The sequence below is a fragment of the Rhincodon typus genome, chromosome 31 (assembly GCF_021869965.1).
Source record: "Rhincodon typus isolate 14 chromosome 31, sRhiTyp1.1, whole genome shotgun sequence".
NCBI classification, from domain to species: Eukaryota; Metazoa; Chordata; class Chondrichthyes; order Orectolobiformes; family Rhincodontidae; genus Rhincodon; species Rhincodon typus.
Window position 1 is genome coordinate 2,865,701 of NC_063362.1, and position 18,598 is coordinate 2,884,298.

General features: G+C 44.6%; 1 protein-coding gene across 6 annotated transcripts in view; it reads left to right on the forward strand.

Annotated features, from left to right (window-relative positions):
* The window catches only part of LOC109912937 (NAD kinase), a 126,192-nt gene that overhangs the window by 54,828 nt on the left and 52,766 nt on the right, over positions 1-18,598 (forward strand). The window lies entirely within an intron of this gene.

Here is an 18,598-nt window from a genome sequence, read left to right on the forward strand (position 1 = left end):
AGACAAGTGTGCTAAATGCCTTCTTAACCACCCTGTCTACATGTGATGCAAGCTTCAGAATTATGTACCTGAACCCCTAGGTCTCTCTGTTCTACAACACTACTCAAAGCCCTACCATTAATTTAATAAGTCCTCCCCCTGTTTGTTGTACCAAAATGCAGTACCTTGCATTTATTCCAGAATGAACTCCAGCTGCCGTTTTTCAGCCCATTGACCCATTTGATCAAGTTCCCTCTGTAATCTTAGAAAACCTTCCACTGTTTACTGTGTCACCAGTTTAGACTCCTTGTAATCAGTTAACCAAACTCTGTATAAACCTCCCTGAAGAGGTTAAATATATCCACCAACTCATGGGTGGGATGCAGTTTAGAGAGTTGGTTTGGACCTGTTGGGCTGAATGGCCTGTTTCCACACTGGAGGGATTCTAAATATTCTACACTCGTGAGAGTTTAGAAGAATAAAACAAAATATAATTGAGATCTATAAAGTGGGGATTGGTAAAGGGGATTGACAAAGTAGACATCGAGAGGATGTTAGACAACAAGGTGCAGGGCTGGATGTACACAGCAGGCCAAGCAGCATCATAGGAGCAGAGAGGCTGACGTTTCGGGCCTAGACCCTTCATCAGAAAGAGAGGATGTTTCCTCCTGTGGGGCAATCCAGAACGAGAGGTCATAGTTTTAGGCTGAGTGGTAGCACATTTAAAACCGAGAAATAACTTCTCTCAAAGGGTCATGAATCTGTGGAATTCACTGTCCCAGAGTGTGGTAGATGCTGGGACACCGAGTAAATGTAAGGAGGAGATAGACGGATTTTTAATTAGTAATGGTTGAAGGGTTATGGAGAGCGAGGAGGAAAGTGGGGTTGAGGTCAAGGTGAGATCAGCCATGATTGTATCAGAAGGCAGAGCAGGCTCGAGCGGGCTGAATGGTCTCCTCCTCCTAGTTCTGATGTTCCTGGCTTGTGAACCACCAGGATGGAGACCATTCCTTTGGGAAGACACTGAACACCATGAGAGACTTGAAAATGTGCAGCAGTGACGTCGAGGCATTGGAGAGGGCACAGGAAACATGACCTGACCTGGCAAATGCCACCCACCCCCAGACAGAGTAGAATCTGCAGATCGCACGTTGTTATCTAATCCCGGCCATCCCAGAACTTACTGCTCCAGTGTGGGAGCGAGTCATCCCTGAACAGGAGTGAATCAATTCCGAGGGATTGAACCCTCTGTCTCACTCTCTTCTGGCTTTCCCAGCCACTCTGCTACCTGTACCTAAACAGCTGGGAGTTGGCTTTCCCATCAATCCTCATGTCCCCAATCAGATACTCCCAAGAAAGAAATGCAGCTGCAAGTTTTACGTGACAATTCAGCTGCACATTTGCAACTTTTTATGCAGGATTCTTGTGACTTGTCTATTTTTGAGAGGGTGGGGACCTCACTTTATAACATCAGTAATTAGAAACCTGGGTCACTGTGACCAATTGTCGCCATTATCCTTGACCCTGTGTAACATCGGAAACCAAACAGCTCTGACCTTCGGATAATTCCAGCTAGGTGGAGAATGCTGTAATCAAACCCTATGTAGACTCGACAGGCGAGTTGTGGGAAAGGCTCCCTTTCTTAAGCAAAACATAGTTGCTGAGTCCCTGCTGTGAAAATCTCATTTCAATTCAGCACGGAGACACTTGGAGCACATTTTAATCCCTATAATTGGGTTTAAGTTTGTAAACTTTGGTTTGGAATACTGCTCATTTTACTGACCACTTTTTAAGTTTGAAAGAGGGCAGAGTAAAAGAAGGATGACGCACTGACCTCTACATCGCCGAGGCCAGGCGCCAACTCTCCGACACCACCTCCTACCGCTCCCTTGATCATGACCCCACCCCCGACCACCAAACTATCATCTCCCAAACCAGCCACAACCTCATCACCTCAAGCCTCCAACCACATCGTTCCCCAACCCCGCACCACCTGCTTCTATCTCCTTCCCAAAATCCACAAACCTGACTGCCCGAGTCGACCCATTGTCTCCGCCTGCTCCTGCCCTACTGAACTCCTCTCCACTTATCTCGATTCCATTTTCTCCCCCTTGCTCCAGGAACTCCCCACCTATGTCTGTGACATCACCCACGCCACCCTCCACCTCCAAAACTTCCGATTCTCTGGTCCCCAACACCTCATCTTTATCACGGACGTCCAGTCCCTATATGCTTGCATTCCCCATGCGGATGGCCTAAAGGCCCTCCGCTTCTTCCTGTCCCGCAGGCCTGACCAGTCCCCCTCCACTGACGTCCTTATCCACTCAGCTGAACTCGTCCTCACCCTTAACAACTTCTCTTTCAATTCCTCCCACTTCCTACAGACAAAGGGGGTGGCCATGGGTACCCGCATGGGCCCAAGCTATGCCTCTTTGTAGGTTACGTGGAACAATCCCTCTTCTGAAGCTACACTAGCCCTATCCCCCACCTCTTCCTCCGTTACATCGATGACTGTATCAGCGCCGCCTCGTGCTCCCACGAGGAGCTCGAACAGTTCATCCACTTCACTAACACCTTCCACCCCAACCTTAAGTTCACCTGGACCATCTCCGATACTTCTCTCTTTCCTGGACCCCTCTATTTCCATCTCTGGCAACCACCTGGAAAGCGATATCCATTTCAAGCCTACCGACTCCCACAGCTATCTAGAATACACCACCTCTCACCCATCTTCCTGCAAAAAGGCCATCCCCTATTCCCAATTCCTTCGCCTCCGCCCAATCTGCTCCTGAGATGAGGCATTCAACTCCTGGACATCCCAGATGTCCTCGTTTTTCAAGGACCGCAAATGTTGTCCCCTTGTTCAAGAAGGGGAGTAGAGACAACCCTGGTAATTATAGACCAGTGAGCCTTACTTCGGTTGTGGGTAAAGTGTTGGAAAGGATTATAAGAGATAGGATTTATAATCATCTAGAAAGGAATAATTTGATTAGGGATTGTCAACACAGTTGTGTGAAGGGTAGGTCGTCCCTCACAAACCTTATTGAGTTCTTTGAGAAGGTGACCAAACAGGTGGATGAGGGTAAAGCGGTTGATGTGGTGTATATGGATTTCAGTAAAGCGTTTGATAAGGTTCCCCATGGTAGGCTATTGCAGAAAATACGGAGGCATGAGATTAAGGGTGATTTAGCGGTTTGGTTCAGAAATTGGCTAGCTGTAAGAAGACAGAGGGTGGTGGTTGATGGGAAATGTTCATCCTGGAGTTCAGTTGCTAGTGGTGTACCTCAAAGATCTGTTTTGGGGCCACTGCTGTTTGTCATTTTTATAAATGACCTGGATGAGGGCGTAGAAGGATGGGTTAGTAAATTTGCGGATGACACCAAAGTCGGTGGAGTTGTGGATAGTGTGGAAGGATGTTGCAGGTTACAGAGGAACATAGATAAGCTGCAGAGCTGGGCTGAGAGGTGGCAAATGGAGTTTAATGCGGAAAAGTGTGAGGTGATTCGTTTTGGAAGGAGTAACAGGAATACAGAGTACTGGGCTGATGGTAAGATTCTTGGATGAGCAGAGAGATCTCGGTGTCCATGTGCATAGATCACTGAAAGTTGCCACCCAGGTTGATAGGGTTGTTAAGAAGGCGTACGGTGTGTTAGGTTTTATTGGTAGAGGGATTGAGTTTCGGAGCCATGAGGTCATGTTGCAGCTGTACAAAACTCTGGTCCGGCCGCACTTGGAGTATTGCGTACAGTTCTGGTCACCGCATTATAGGAAGGACGTGGAAGCATTGGAAAGGATGCAGAGGAGATTTACCAGGATGTTGCGTGGTATGGAGGGAAGGTCTTTTGAGGAAAGGCTGAGGGACTTGAGGCCGTTTTCGTTAGAGGGAAGAAGGTTAAGAGGTGACTTAATAGAGACATACAAGATGATCAGAGGATTAGATAGGGTGGACAGCGGGAGCCTTTTTCCTCGGATGGTGGTGGCTAGCACGAGAGGACATAGCTTTAAATTGAGGGGTGATAGATATAGGACAGATGTCAGAGATAGGTTCTTTACTCAGAGTAGTAAGGGCGTGGAATGCCCTGCCTGCAAAAATAGTAGACTCGCCCACTTTAAGGGCATTTAAATGGTCATTGGATAAACATATGGATGATAATGCAATAGTTTAGGTTAGATGGGCTTCAGATTGGTTTCACAGGTTGGCGCAACATCGAGCGCCGAAGGGCCTGTACTGCGCTGTTATGTTCTATGTTCCCTTCCACAGTGGTCGAAAACGCTCTTGACCGCATCTCCTCGCATTTCCCGCAACTCATCCCTCACGCCCCCTCTCCACAATAATAACCAAAACAGAATCCCCCTCGTCCTCATGTACCAACCCCCCCCTTCAACTGCTGGATCCAACGCATCATCCTCCGACACTTCCGCCATCTGCAATCCGACCCCACTACCAAAGGCATTTTTTTCCTCCCCCACCCTTATCTGCTTTCCGGAGGGAACACTCTCTCCGTGACTCCCTTGTCCGCTCCACACTCCCCTCCAACTCCACCACACCCGGTACTTTTCCCTGCAACCGCAGGAAGTGCTACACCTGCCCCTACACCTCCCTCCTCATCCCCATCCCAGGCCCTAAGAAGACCTTCCACATCAAACAGATGTTCACCTGCACATCTGCTAATGTGGTATACTGTATCCGCTGTTCCCAATGTGGCCTCCTCTACATCGGGGAAACCAAGCGGAGGCTTGGGGACCGCTTTGCGGAACACCTACGCTCAGTTCGCACTAAACAACTGCACCTCCCAGTCGCGAACCATTTCAACTCTCCCTCCCATTCCTTAGACAACATGTTCATCCTGGGCCTCCTGCAGTGCCACAACGATGCCACCCGAAGGTTGCAGGAACAGCAACTCGTATTCCGCTTGGGAACCCTGCAGCCCAATGGTATCAATGTGGACTTCACAAGCTTCAAAATCTCCCTTCCCCCAACCGCATCCCAAAACCAGCCCAGCTCGTACCTGCCTCGCTAACCTGTCCTTCCTCCTGCCTCAAGCCCCACCCCCATCTCCTACCTACTAACCTCATCCTGCCCCCTTGACCTGTCCGTCCTCCCTGGACCGACCTATCCCCTCCCTAACTCCCCACCTACACTCACCTTTACTGGCTCCAACCCCACCTCTTTGACCTGTTTGTTTCCCCTCCACCTATCTTCTCCTTTATCCATCTTCTATCCGCCTCCCCCTCTCTCCCTATTTATTTCAGAACCCCCTTCCCCTCCCCCATTTCTGAAGAAGGGTCTAGGCCCGAAACGTCAGCTTTCCTCCTCCTCTGATGCTGCTTGGCCTGCTGTGTTCATCCAGCTCTACACCTTGTTATCTCAGATTCTCCAGCATCGGCAGTTCCTACTATCTCGAGAGTAAAAGAAGTATTTAGGGGAAATATCCTGTTCATCAACTCAGATTTTGCAGAGAAACCAGGTGTTCACTCGGCTCTCTGGAAAGCTTCAAGTCCCCTTTCTCTGTAGATTTCCTGTCGGAGGACGCATAAGAACATAACTAGGAGCAGGAGGAGGCCGTTCAGCCCCTTGGGCCAACTCTGCCCTTTAATGCTATCTTGTCTGATCTTGTCTTGGCCTCCTCTCCACTTGCCTGCTCCCCAGAACCCTTTAACTTATCACTAAGATAATAGTAATATTAACCTCCTCAAATTTACTCAATGGCCCAGCATCCACCACAGATTCGCTACCCTTTTGAGAGAAGTAATTTCCTGCTCCTATGATGCTGCTTGGCCTGCTGTGTTCATCCAGCGCTACACCTGTTTATCTCCTCATCTGCTGCCTGTTATCCTAAACAATGATCTCTCATTCTCGATTGCCCCACAAGGGGCAACATCCTTTCCACGTCTACTTTGTCAATCCTTTTTAGCATCTTCTGCCCACCCAATTAGATCTCTCTTCGTTCTCCTAAACTCTGGAGAGTAGAGTCCTAAAGTGCTCAGTCTCTCTTTGTAAGATGAGCCCTTCATCTCTGGAATCAATGCAGTGAGTCACCTCTGAATGGCCTCCAATACAATTATAATCCCTCCTCATGTAAGGGGACCAACATTGTACGTTTATATGGTTTGTAATACAGTGTGATGCCAACACCAGCTCAGGTTACCATGAAGGACTCTCCTTCTCAAACTCTCCCCACAATTGAGACATGGTGACCCTCCAGTTAAACTACCCCTGGGCGTCTCTGTCTGTATGTGGGAAGAACCCTGTGGTCAGGTAAGACTATGACAGCTTTACCTTTGTGCTTTTCAGGGAGGCTTGGTGAATTGCTGTAGCGCATCTTGTATTTGGTTTGCCAAAGTATTGATGCTGACTAACCTGTTATGTATTTCACATGGCCTTTCCTGTTCAGTGGTAAATTTGTTAGTGTTACCTGTAAGTAGATTGATCACTGGATTTCAGAATTGGTTATGGAATAATGCAAATGGATTCATTCTCATGTTTACCATTAATCGCACCGGTCCCATTGAATTGAGATCCATTCATATTGTGAAAGAGAAGTTTCATTATTTTGATGTGTCTTGTCTGATCTCATTGCCCATGGTGTTGTGAAGTTTGAATAATGTAGGAGAGGTGTCAGATGGTGATCATTTATTGGCTTGTTCTCTAAAACATTTTGTGCACTCAATTATCAGGAACATTTTCTTGAAACATGATCTTTATATTAAAATATTTAAACACCTTACCCCACTTCAGGCACGCTCTGCTTGGTTTTCTCTTGTTCTAATTATTCTAACACATCTCCCTTTAACTATTTTGGTTTGTTTCTTTTAACCTGAAGTCTTTTGGAAGCCAGAAGAACAAGTTGATGCTGTTTGTTTCCCTAAGGAGACATTCCTTTGATTCACTTCCGTATTGTGCAAGAGACTTTTTTTTTCTTTATCCATTCATAGTATGTGAGCATCGCTGGCTAGGCAGCATTTATTGCCCGCCCCTAATTGCCCAGGCAGTAGTTAAAAGTCTGTGATAACAAGGTGTAGAGCTGGATGAACACAGCAGGCCGAGCAGGAAAGCTGACGTTTCGGGCCTAGACCCTTCTTCAGAAATTTTCTAGGCCCGAAACGTCAGCTTTCCTGCTCCTCTGATGCTGCTTGGCCTGCTGTGTTCATCCAGCTCTACACCTTGTTATCAGATTCTCCAGCATCTGCAGTTCTTGCTATCTCTGAAGTAGTTAAAAGTCATCCACATTGACTATTGGTCTGTGTCTGGAGTCACATGTAGCCTAGACCAGGTAAGGATGGCAGTTTCCTTCCCTAAAGGACATTAGTGAACCTGATGGGTTTGTCCTGACGATGGATTCATGGTCATCATTGAACTCCTAATTCCAAATTTTCTTTTAATTGAATTCACATTCCACCATCTGCCGTGGCAGGATTCGAACCCAGGTCCCTAGAACATTACCTGAGTCTCTTGATTGACAGTCCAGCGATATTACACTAGGCCATTGCTTCCCCATGGTTGCCATACTCTGGATGAACACCACATGTAATATTGAAATGTATTCCTTTTGTTTCTGTGCCTAATCAATGATCTTTTTTAATTGTGACAATTTAAATGGGTGCGTCAAAGCTTGACGAGTCAGTGGACTCAAAATGTCCATCAAAATGAGATCAACTTCCCCTTGCTGCCTATGCCACACCCTTTTGTTCCATCCTGAGATTTAACCTCCAGCAAAACAAAGACCTCTTGCAGTTTACCTTTGAATAAGTAAATACTCATTTCACAGTTGGCAGAAGTTTTATCATATTATAATGTGCTGATAATGTAAACTGGGTCATTGTGATTTGTGTGTCTATTGCTCACAGTTTTAAATAGATCAGACAAAAGAAAATTATCAGTTGCATTCCATAAGAGTGTTTGATATCCAGGATTCTTCAGCCAAAATATCTTAATATTGGAGTAGCACCAAAATTTTTGAAATCTGATTTGTTCAAAGTTTGAACTTCAGAACACAGACACTTTGTACGAAATGCTTTGTGGAAACTGTCCCCAGTCATGTTCTGTTTCCAAGAGGACTGGTGAGGTATTGGTAATGTCACTGGGCTAATAATCCACACACCCAGACAGGCTAATGCCTCGATGACACGGGTTCAAATCCCTCTGTGACAGCAGACGAAGTTAAATTCACTTAAGATCTGTAATTAAAAGCTGTTAAACATGGTGACCAAGATAACTCTCAGTGATTGTTGGAAAAATCCATTTGATTGACTGATGTGCTTCAGGGACAGAAATCGTCACTCCTATTAAAACTCAGTCAGGGTGGCAGTGGCCTAATGGTATCATTGCTGGACTGGTAATCCAGAGACCCAGGTAATGTTTTGGGGACCGGAGTTCAAATCCCACTATGGCAGATGTAAGATCTGGAATTAAGAGTCGAATGATCATGAATCCGTTGCTGATTGTCGGAAAAACCCATCTGGTTTGCTAATGTCCTTTAGGGACAGAAACTGCTGTGTGCTTTCCTGGTCTGGCCTACATGTGACTCCAGGCCCCACAGCAATGTTGACTTTGAACGACCTTCTAGCAAGTAGGGATGGGCAATAAATGCTGGCCTAGCCAGAAACGCCCTCATTCCATGAAGGAATAAGTTTTTTTTTAAAAAAAACACATTACTCCAGCATCCAGCACCAATGTTGTTCGTTGTTGGGCAACATGTGCTGTCGTTGCCTGTGACACCCACAGCCCATCAAAGAAACAATCAGAGACTGACTTTGCAATACTTCTGACTTTTTAAAATGATGCTTTTAAGCAGCATTGCCACTCAATGTCAGTCTGGTTTTCAAAGATGTGCCTTTTTGGTAATGCATCTTTTGAGGTATTTTAACATTTCAAATGTTTCGATTGCAAAAGTGTTGAGAAAACGTCTGACAAGATTACTTCCTAGTGGCAGTTTGAGTCACCCAACGATTGAATTTGGTTGACTGTCTTGCTGCTGTGTTGAATTATTTTGTAAATGGCGTATTTTCCCTGCTGACTAATCACCAACAGGAACATTGCTTTTAAATCCGTGATATTCTCAACATGTTATGCAGCTGCCACATGTGACTCAGTTTGTTTTCCCTGACTATACGCACTGATGAATTTCATCCAAAGACTGTGTTGTAACGTTCTAAAAGGAAGGAAATGTTTATTCCACTGGCGAACGTTCCCTGTCCTATTCCAGGTGAATGTCCCAAAGGGATTTGTCTGGGTAACAGTAGCTGAAAACAGCAAGCACAGACACAAGTTCACCTTCTCTAGGTTACGTTTCATACTGATCCACAACTGTAGTCCTCGCAACACAGTAACAAACAGCCCCATCACTGACTGACTGCAGAAGTCCTTCATGATGATAAACCTCTCTGGTTTGTTTGCTTCCCAATCCTGGTGAAATCTCTACAACTTTCTAGCACTGTCTTTTGTTTCTCAGTCTCTCACCAGCATACTAAACAATTCTGTTCACAATAAAACCAGTTTCCTTAAAAATAAATTAGCTGACATTTACCCATCTTCAAAAGTGGCACCAGAGTAATGGAATCTGTTATACAAGAACAAAGTTCATATCTGGCACAATTTGTATCATAAATGCCGCGAGTTGTTTCACAGACATGTTAGCTACTATGTTGACTCAGTTACAAAAAAGAGATATTGGACGGTGTTGTCCAAGTGGTAGATTTTTCAGGATCTCCTTTTAAAGGAGAAGAGAGAAGTGGGGAGGGAGTTCCAAGGCTTCAATCAGAGGCTCCTGGGATATCGCTGATGGTGTGGTTAAATTTAGGGATATGAGAGGACTAAATTGAGGAATGTAGCTGTTTTGGAGCGTTGTGAGACTGGAGGCGATTTGAGATAGGGAGGGGCAACACCACAGCGGGATTTGCAAACAAGGATGGGGGATTTTAAAGTTTGAGGCCTTTCATAACCAAGGAGCTTGTTTAATTTAGGAGTCATGGGCATTGTGGGCTGGACCAGCATTTATTGCCCGCCCCTAGTTGCCCCTTTAAAGTGATGTTGAGTTGCCACCTTCAACCACTGCAGTCCATGTGCTGTGGGTTCACCCACAGTGCCCTTAGGGAGGGAATTTCAGGATTTTGACCCAGCAACACTGAAGGAATGGCGATATATTTCCAAGTCTATAGAGTAATTTCCATTACTCTCGGTCAAATCAGTATAAGGAGGAGGGGAAGTGTTGGGTATTCTAAAGGCATTAGGGTGGACAAGTCCCCAGGTCCGGATGGGATCTATCCCAGGTTACTGAGGGTAGGACAGACATGTCCCTGTGAAAATGAGGGATAGAAAGGGCAAGATTAGGGAACCATGGATGACAGGTGAAATTGAGACTAGCAAAGAGGAAAAAGGAAGCATATGTAAGGTCTAGGCGACTGAAAACAGATGAAACTTTGGAAGAATATTGGGAAAGTAGGACCAATCTGAAACGAGGAATTAAGAGGGCTAAAAGAGGTCATGAAATATCTTTAGCAAACAGGGTTAAGGAAAATCCCAAAGCCTTTTATTCATACATAAGGAGCAAAAGGGTAACTAGAGAAAGGGTTGGCCCACTCTAGGATAAAGGAGGGAAGTAATGTGAGGAGTTACAGAAAATGAGTGAGATTCTTAATGAGCACTTTGCGACGGTATTCACCGAGGAGAGGGACATGACAGATGTTGAGGTTAGGGATAGATGTTTGATTACTCTAGGTCAAGTCGGCATTAGGAGTGGGGTGGGGGGGAAGTGTTGGGTATTCTAAAAGGCATTAGGGTGGACAAGTCCCCAGGTCCGGATGGGATATATCCCAGGTTACTGAGGGAAGCGAGAGAGGAAATAGCTGGGGCCTTTACAGATATCTTTGCAGCATCCTTGAGCACGGGTGGGGTCCCGGAGGACTGGAGAATTGCTAATGTTGTCCCCTTGTTTAAGAAGGGTAGCAAGGCTAATCCGGGTAATTATAGACCGGTGAGCCTGACGTCAGTGGTGGGGAAGCTGCTGGAGAAGATACTGAGGGATAGGATCTATTTACATTTGGAAGAAAATGGGCTTATTAGTGATAGGGAGCATGGTTTTGTGCAGGGAAGGTCATGTCTTACCAATTTGATAGAATTCTTTGAGGAAGTGACAAAGTTGATAGATGAGGGAAGGACTGTGGATGTCTTATACATGGACTTCAGTAAGGTGTTTGATAAGGTTCCCCATGGTAGGCTGATGGAGAAAGTGAAGTCGTATGGGGTCCAGGGTGTACTAGCTAGATGAATAGAGAACTGGCTGGACAACAGGAGACAGAGAGTTGTAGTGGAAGGGAGTTTCTCAAAATGGAGAACTGTGACCAGTGGTGTTCCACAGGGATCCGTGTTGGGACCACTGTTGTTTGTGATAGACATAAATGATCTGGAGGAAGGTATAGATGGTCTGATTAGCAAGTTTGCAGATGACACTAAGATTGGTGGAGTAGCAGATAGTGAAGGGGACTGTCAGAGAATGCAGCAGAATATAGATAGATTGGAGAGTTGGGCGGAGAAATGGCAGATGGAGTTCAATCCAGGCAAATGCGAGGTGATGCATTTTGGAAGATCCAATTCAAGAGCGAACTATATGGTAAATGGAAAAGCCCTGGGGAAAATTGATGCACAGAGAGATCTGGGTGTTCAGGTCCATTGTACCCTGAAGGTGACAACGCAGGTGGATAGAGTGGTCAAGAAGGCATACGGCATGCTTTCATTCATCGGACGGGGTATTGAGTACAAGAGTTGGCAGGTCATGTTGCAGTTGTATAGGACTTTGGTTCGACCACATTTGGAATACTGCATACAGTTCTGGTCACCACATTACCAAAAGGATGTGAATGCTTTGGAGAGGGTGCAGAGGAGGTTCACCAGGATGTTGCCTCGTATGGAGGGCGCTAGCTATGAAGAGAGGTTGAGTAGATTAGGATTATTTATGTTAGAAAGACGGAGGTTGAGAGGGGAACCTGATTGAGGTCTACAAAATCATGAGATGTATAGACAGGGTGGATAGCAAGAAGCTTTTTCCCCAGAGTGGGGGACTCAATTACTCGGGGTCACGATTTCAAGGTGAGAAGGGAAAACTTTAAGGGAGATATGCGTGGAAAATTCTTTACCAGAGGATGGTGGGTGTCTGGAACGCGTTGCCAGCGGAGGTGGTAGAGACAGGTACAATAGCGTCATTTAAGATGTATCTAGACAGATACATGAATGGGCAGGGAGCAGAGGGATACAGATCCTTGGAAAATAGGTGACAGGTTTAGATAGAGGATCTGGATCGGCGCAGGCTTGGAGGGCTGAAGGGCCTGTTCCTGTGCTGTAATTTTCTTTGTTCTTTGTTCAAGTCAGGATGGTGAGCGGTTTGGTGGGGAGTTTGCAAGTGGCGTTCCGATGTATCTGCTGCCATTGTCCGCCGAGATGGAAGTAGATTTGGAAGTTGGTGTCTATGGAGCTTTGGTGAATTTTTATAGTCTAGATGGTACACACTGCTGCAACTGAGAGTCAGTGGTGGAGGGAGTGATAGGTGAACAGGAATCGCTAAGATTTAGGGCATTGGCAGTCAAGTTTGGGCAGAGACGTAGAGCTGACCAGGCATGCGTTGGAAAAGTCAAGCTCCGAGGTAACAAAGGCTCGAAGGAGAGACTGGCTGATGAGCTGAGGCAGGGGTAGAGTTGAGCAACACCACGGAGGTGAAAAGAGGGGACCTCGATGACACTTGTGGACGTGTAATCAGTAGCTCATCTCGAGGTCAGGTACAACCCCAGGGCTGTAAATAGTCAGTCTCTGATGATTTCCAGGCAGCAGGATAGAGTCGGTGCATATATAGAGCAAAGATCATCTTGTTGATAGAATATTTCATTCGTTCCCAATGAAATGGGAGAGCAGTTTGCTTTTGGGAGTGCCACAGCTGGATTGCTGTCTTTGGCTAAATGTCTCCCTGGAGTTTTCAACATGTGATCCCTTCCAGATGCTTCTGCCGTTGATCCTTCCTCCTGGACCACTGCCTTCCCATAGCCAATAGAAAAGCAAATTGACTTTGTTAACCAATTGGATTAATCTTGACTTTTTTTTAAATATCTTTTGGGTGGTGGTCATTCTTCGATCATCAATCGGGTAAACGTGAGACCTTTCTTGTACAAATTCCTTATTTTAAGCTTTCTTGGGTTTTTTTCTGTCTGTTCCCTGCACAGGAAGACCGAGACATGGAGAGCGTGAGGTGAGGGAGAGATGGATGCTTTCTGTCTGCAGGCTCTGGATGTTTCCTCTGCTGTCCTCCTTTTGGCACTTGCATTGTTTTTAAACCCTCTGCAGCTCAATCCATCAGAGATTGCCAGGTGGAATTTCATTAACTCAAAAATCTTTGGTAACTCTGTGTCTCATTCTCCCTCTTACTGCTTCCAAAAAGCAACATAGTACTGTGCACCTCAACAATATGCAACACTTTGATTTTCTAATTGCAGAACTCACCTAGCTGCTCAGTGATAACTTCTGCTTCAGTTTAGCATTCCAAAAAAAAGGAACATGTAGGGGGTGGAAGTATCCCTTACTTACAACTTCCCCCACTCGATCATCATACACCTCTCCAAACCTGGTGATTTTTTTTTTGTTTTCTTTCTCTCCTACCCCCGCTAATTCTCTTCCATGTTGGGACTAGAAGAGATTTCAGAGATAACAAGGTGTAGAGCTGGATGAAGACAGCAGGCCAAGCAGCATCAGAGGAGCAGGAAAGCTGACGTTTCAGGCCTAGACCCTTCTTCAGAAACGGGGGCGGGAAAGGGGGTTCTGAAATAAATAGGGAGAGGGGGGCGGCGGATAGAAGATGGATAGAGGAGAAGATAGGTGGAGAGGAAACAGACAGGTCAAAGAGGCGGGGATGGAGCCTCCTCACAGCTGTGATTTACCCTCTGACCTAGAACAGTTTTATAACTGCTGTGTGGCTCCGTGGGTTTTGAGTTCGGTGACTTCCCAGGTGAACCTTCCCAAACACACTACTGGAGTAGGAGGGTGTGAAACCCCATTGTGTTGGAATAACAATGATTAGCTGGCAGTGATTTAATGGAATAATTTGGAAATAAAACTTAATCCAAATAGTTTCAGTCTTTTAGCCCTGATGAGGAAGTCTGAAATGAGTGCTTAGTGCTTACTTGTGTGTTTTATGGGCTTTTATCATGTCTTAATTAAACACCAGGAAATACATTTCAAAAACTAATGTGCAACAATAAAATCATGACCATGAGTTTCTCATCCCAGTTCTGTAGGGTGTAGCCAAATGACAAAGAAACAAATGGTCTTGTAACCTAGATAAGGAAAGCTGAATTTACAAGAAGGTGACTGGAATTAGAAAATAAATGCCTTTTGGTTTTAAGAACCATGAAACCCTGCAAAAAGCAGCTGCCTTATTCTGCAAACAGCTACATTTCAACTTTGAAATCTTCAGGTGATCCCACGATACTGTAACTCCTGTTAGTCAGGATGCATCTCACTCAACTCATTGCAAATGAGGTTGATGAATATCTTATTAAATGGATAAAGAATCTTGCAGTATCAGCAAAGGTTAATCAGCCAAGAGAATGCGTGCGGTTGGATCTTGTTCCTTTTTGCGTTTTAGACCAGTTTTCAGGACAAGGATATGCCTCACTTCTTAAATGCGCAGGAACATTACCTGAAAATGCCTTTAGCTGAACCTGCCTCCTTTCAGACAGTGTTCAGATATTTCCCCCACTTGCAGGGGTTTCGCCTTGTTATTGTAATGATGCAAATATCCAAATGTATCTTTCTCTGTGTGACCAGTCTAAGGTTATTTCCAACCTCCTCTCTCATGCTTTGCATCACCTGATTGTATCATCCAGATTAGATCATCAAACCCGGATGGATTTTTGAGACAATTGGCAGTGGGTTTGGAAAGCAGAGGCAGTATAATTGCTGATGGTTATTTTAGATTTACGCAATGGTATTAGTGGTCTGGAATATGCTGCCTGAAAGGCTGATGGGGAGAACAATCCCTTTCCACAGAGAAGGAAACCAATACAACGGTGACATTAGCAGGACTGTGGGGATAGAGGGAGCAAGTGGAACTGGTCAGGGAGCTTCTTTAAAGAGCCAGCCGAGGCCGCCTCCTGTGCTTTAGGATTTGGTGTGTATTCAGAGAAGGCGGAAAAACACTCAGACTCAAATGATACGATCTATTCTGATTTGTCTTTTGATTTGAATTAGGCAGTTCAGGTATGATGTGACACGTGTCTGGGGTTTGAACCCAGACCTCCTGCCCCTGAGGTAGGGATACTACCACAAGAGCCTTCTGATTCCCTCACACATTACAAAGTGGAGGTCCAGTGTGACCACTTACAAGTCTCACTCTTTTCTTTATCCTGGGCTTCAGTTTAAACGAGTCGAGGGAGGAGTGCCAGATGTTTTTGATGGAAATCTCCCTTTTTTTCCCTTTTTCTTTTCACATAACTTTGAATCATTCCCACCTCCCACCTCCCTTTTAAAGCATCAGGCTGTCACCCTACTTGTTGAATCTTAGATTTTCACAGAACGAGGGGAGATCTGTAAAACACACTAAACCAATACTTTGGCTCAGAATGTTTTGTCCCACCACATGCCCTGTGCACCTTTCAGTGTCAGAAAGCTGTGTTTTGTCAAAACCACTTAGACCGTTGCTCCAAAAATCTGCCTTTATCTACAACGGTACGTAACCTGTTCTCGTTCCTGTCTGGATCTCATATTTAAGTTTTCATTTCTCATGTGACTCTGGCCTGTGCATTATTTCTCTGTATCACTTGTTCCTTGTGTATTAGTCTGGATTAGTCAAAGTATTTTTATTGTCTGAACCCAAACTTAGAGTTATACAATAAATGGCAGAACCCTTAGGATCCTAGAAAGTGGCAACATTAGTGGATGAGCTGGTCAATGAGGCATACAGCGTACTTGCCTTCATCGGCCAGGGCATCGAATATAAAAGTTGGCAAATGTTGTGAAGTGGGTGTAGTATTTGTGGGTTGGAAGGCAGGACATTAGAATTTGTTTTTAAAATGATATGGGGGAATGTTGCGTGGTCCCTTTTTAAAAGATGTGTTTTTTTAGGATTGGAGATTTTAAAAATGTCTGCAGGCAGCAGCTGATGCACAGTTCTTGAAATTGCAACTTTGTTTTAAAAGACTATACTGTTAGCAGGCAAAGTGGCATTTTTACCAAGATAATGGGTTTTTGAATTTAACCAATTAATTTAAACCAGGGCCTAGAATCCAAAGCCCAGTAAATTTAAATCTGATGGTTTTGACAACCTCGGACCAATCCTATTGTAAGAAATTGATAGGTCATCAAGGGCGTAAAAGACGAGAGCATTTGAAATTCGGGGTGAGAACAAACTGCCATCTGTTAAGAGAACAGCTTTCAACAGCCATCAGTTCTAAAGAAAGAGAAAATCACTGGCTGTCACAGAAATCTCTAAGATCTGAATAAGCTCCATCTAAATAAAGGTACTACAGCACTCTTAGCTAGTATTCCTGACACATGAATTCAATGGAGGAAGGCGTTCCTGACTGGAGGACAGCAGAGAAGGCAGAGGACATTCCGGAAGATTTATATTGGCTATAATTTCAAGAGATTAAGCTTCAATTTTTTTTTATTCATTTGGTTTATTTGAGTGGGATTTGTATCTATTGGAACAGCATACCAATACAAGTTTCTTTTATTCAGGAATAGTTAAGGGGCAATTGTTCAGTTTGTTGTTTTGTTAATTTGTTCACTGTTAGAGTTAGATTAATAAATTGTTACTTGTTGATTATGAAGTGAGTATCAGGGATTTCTTTCATTTAGCCACCCCTTTAATAGATTACGAGACGAGGCGAGCTTCTCTGGGTGTTTGTTTTAATTGTCAGAGAGTGTTGACCACTCCTTCATAACACAAGTTATGTTACAGCTGTACAAAACTTTAGGCCACGTTTGGAATATTGTGTGCAGTTCAGAAGGACGTGGATACTTTGGAGAGGGTCCAGAGAAGGTATGCCAGGATGTGGCTGGTCTGGAGGGTTTTGGTTATGAGGAGAGGTTGGATAAACTTGGATTGTTTTCACTGGAAAGACAGAGGCCGAGGGGAGACCTGATGGAGGTCTGCAAAATTGAGAGGCATAGATAGGGTGGATAGTCAGAGGCTTTTTCCAGGGCACATGTTCAAGGTGAGAGGGGGGGAAAGTTTAGGAGAGAGTTACAGGGGAAAATGTTTCACACAGAGAGGGTGGTTGGTGCCTGGAACGCACTGCCAGTGGAGGTGGTGGGAGCAAGTACATCAGCAACGTTTAAGGCATATCTTGATAGACACATGAATGTTAGGTGAACAGAGGGATAGAAATGGTGTATGGGCAATAAGTAGCGGGTCTAAATAAGGATTAGGAATTGGCACAGGCTTGGTGGGCTAAAGGGCCTGTTCCTGTGCTTTATTGTATGGTGTTACGGACCTGACCAAACCCCCTTAAAATATATTAAGACAGCCTATACTCTAACATTTTCTTATTTTGCAGGCCAGTGCCAGATGTTATGTTCCGAATGCATTTGATTGGTCAAACTTACCAGTCTTAATGCAAAATACACTTTATTCATGCACTATAGTTAAAATACAACAAAAGAAGGAAGAAATTAGAATAACAACTCTATATTGGAAAACTAAACGGAATAATAGATTATTTAACCACTAAACAGTAACTGTTCCAATATAGTAACATCCTAAACATACACCCTTGGCAAAGGCAAGTTCAGTAAAATAGATTGTCTCGCAGGCAACTTTCCTGTCCAGGAGAAAAAACATCAAGAGAAAACTCGGAGTGAGAGAGAGTGTAACGGAGAGATATACTGCAGCTTCCAAACCAGCTTAAAGGTCCCAGCAACTGCTTCTGAGAAACTAAAACTAGAAGTCCTGGATCTGTTGAGTTTGACCTCCATTCATTCAGGCCGTTTCTATTATTCTAACTCCGTTTTTAAAAAAAAACCCAAGGCGTCTCAAACTGTTTACTGCAGTGGCTCTGGGTAGACTGCTTGATACCTCTCGCTGTCAATCTTTCTTCGTAAAAAGAAACCAGGACACAATACACTTCTTAAAGTCACAGTATTGTCACTGTTGCATTACATATTAACCCTAAAGAACTAGAAAAGGAAAGACACGGTTTTGTGTAAATGAAAGGCTGTAAAGGCAGTAATTTTTCCAACTTTGCACTCTTGGCTTGATGCTTGCCAATTGGCATCCATGCTCCTGGGGAAATTGGTGCTGTCCAGTGTACACGTTCTCTGGGTCATTTCGTTAATTGTTGGGAAGTATTTGCAGCGAGAGACGTAGCTGTTGCTGCAAAGCCAGGAGATTTCACCCTTTTCCACCTCTACTTACTCCCTCCAGTCTCTTCCCTCCTTTGGTTTTTTTTTGAATTTGAATTTTACATATGTTTCAGCTGATGTTTTACTTCCAAGGATCATTTCAAAATTCCTGATCACTGAGGAATTTTCTCACTTGGATCCAGCTCATAACTGACGGTGGGCTATTCCCTTTGTATTTCTTGGCAGTTGCACAACGATTTGGGGAATGTTCTCTCTTCTCTCTTCTCTCTCTCTCTC